This window comes from Carcharhinus amblyrhynchos, chromosome 34, assembly GCF_965287045.1.
Source record: "Carcharhinus amblyrhynchos chromosome 34, sCarAmb.v2.hapA, whole genome shotgun sequence".
NCBI lineage: Eukaryota > Metazoa > Chordata > Chondrichthyes > Carcharhiniformes > Carcharhinidae > Carcharhinus > Carcharhinus amblyrhynchos.
The window spans coordinates 13,306,774-13,309,056 of NC_137357.1; the positions used below are offsets into that span (position 1 = coordinate 13,306,774).

The 2,283-nt window shown below is 47.0% G+C and overlaps 1 pseudogene; it reads left to right on the forward strand.

The window, feature by feature from the left end:
* The first annotated feature begins 440 nt into the window (after positions 1 to 440).
* LOC145361371 (KICSTOR subunit 2 pseudogene) lies at positions 441 to 1,714 on the forward strand (annotated as a pseudogene).
* Positions 1,715 to 2,283: the final 569 nt, after the last annotated feature.

The window sequence follows — 2,283 nt, forward strand, 5'->3', positions numbered from 1 at the left end:
GCCACTGATCATCATGGTGGCACACACTGGCTCACAGTTTCCTCTCTTGACAGCTCATGTCTCCTCCATGTAAATATCAAGATTTAGAGCCTTCATGTCAAGCATATCTTGCCTCCTTGAAGCAGAACCTAGGGCACTCTACATCTAGGTACATCTCCATCGCCATGCTTACATTTTCCATTCTGAAAACTTGCCATGTTCATGATCTATTTCCTTGAGATGCTCAGCATACCTGTTGTTGAGCTTTCTTTCATGACAGCTGTAGGTCATCCATGTTTCATAGTCATACAACAAAGTGCTGAGAACACAGGCCTTGACCTCAGTCTCCACTCCTCATCCTCAGTCTCGATTGTGGTCCATCTCTGCTCCTGCTCCCCAACCTCTCAGCCTTGGTTGGAGCATTCACGGGGCTCCCGGCTCCTCTGCTCAACCCCCCCAGGATGGATAAGCCTTCTGCTGGCCCTGTGCCTCAAAAAAAGGCAGTGCTAGAAATCTTCCTCCCACAGCTAGAGATCTGCTGCCATCACTGTGCCAAGGACTTTGTGGAATGGGGGAAGGAGAACTGCCAGAGCATTGGCCCAAGCTGTGTCAGGGCCTACTCTGCGCCCACTCACCTGGCGGCAGCCAAGAAGTTTCTCACAGTTTGATCTTCCTGGACAGAAACTGGGTGTCAGTCATTTTTTAGTCAAAAAGATTCCATTCAATCTATTTGTACATCCCTCTACAATGAGTTATGCAAGCTGGTCACCACTGCACAGAACCTGGTGACTGGGACCTTGCAACATCTGGAAGAGCCTCACTCTCACCTCTTTGAGCAGCTTTGCTTTTTCATCGAGGCGTAAATGGAGATAGTTGACTTCTCAGCACCCAGAAGTCCATCCATCCAGTGGAAGTGCTGCATATGCTGGAGTTGATTCTACAGAAATACAACAGTCCATCACCCGATCCTCAGGCCTTGGCAGAGTGGCTTCCAGATGGAAATAGACATGCTAACTCATGCTAAGTGCTGAAGGCTCATGCTGAGATCAATGAATGGCAATTCCTCCCCTCACTGCTCAATCTCCAAGCTGCAGAGCTCGGGCCAGACATTCGATAAGCAGGGAGAGACCAGGAAGCATCTGTTTAAGGGAGAGATCCAGAGGCCCTTCAGCCCCTTGCACCTCTTTCTGTGGATAGGGAAGCTGAAAAACCCTCTTGGCAAAGTTCGTCTTCTACTTCCACAAGGCACTGAGCCCCACACCACCCCCTCAGAAATGAGGGCCTTGAGCACCAAGACCAACCCTGATTCCTGTGGCAAGGCTTCGAACTTCACCTGCAAACACAATGCTGAAAATGTCTCTTTGATCTTTGGCAACGGAAGGTTGGAACCTGTGGGTAGCAGCACTCAGACAGGGAAGCCCCCATGAAGTTGGATTAGTACCTGGTGGTTGTTTCCTTACCCACTAACTCTCATTTAATGCACAGGCGCGATGTGATTGTGACCATGATGGACTGGGCAACAGAGCTGAATACATCGGACAAAGTAGTCCACTTCTACAAAGTTCAGAGCACTTACTTCCTATTGTGCCCCAAACCCCACTTCACCATCATGACCATCTTTGACTCCAGGAAGTTGGAGAAAAACTTCCACTTTCTGTCCTTTCTCAATGAACTCTCCAGCTCCCTGAAGAACTCCAAGTCATTTGTCAGACTGAAGCCGGCTTCAAAGGGCTGACACCAACATCTCTGGCCCAAGAGAAAGCTACTGTTCAGATAGGATTGGGAGGGGGCAGATTCTGCCCCCAGTGAATTCCAGAGTAATTCACCACACTTGAGTCATGTCTCCATCCATTACTGAGAGGGGGAATTGCTGCTCTTTAATTGTATATGACTGGAATGTTTTAGTCTGTTAACTTGCACTCAGCTAAGAACTGCACAAGTATGCTTGCTGCAATTTTAATGCTAACTGACACAGTTCACTGAAACAAATTACAGATATAAAATAAAAACACTTGAATTTGAAAACAATATCTCCACCTTGGCCCTGAGAATCCTTGCAAGCTGTAGAATTGGACAAAGTGGCTATTGCTTTCACAATGAAACTATCAAGTTCTGCATCAAAAGACAGATTGTCTGTGGCCACGTGCTACTCAAGGTAGAAGAATGCTCTAGCCACTTTCAGCAGGGTGTTCTTTAGTGTGGTCAAGTAGAGATGTGATACCCTGTCCCATGGTTTTCCTGATGTTTATAATCAGAAAAAACAAATTAAAGGCATAACAGTGAAATTCCATGAGTCTTTATAGC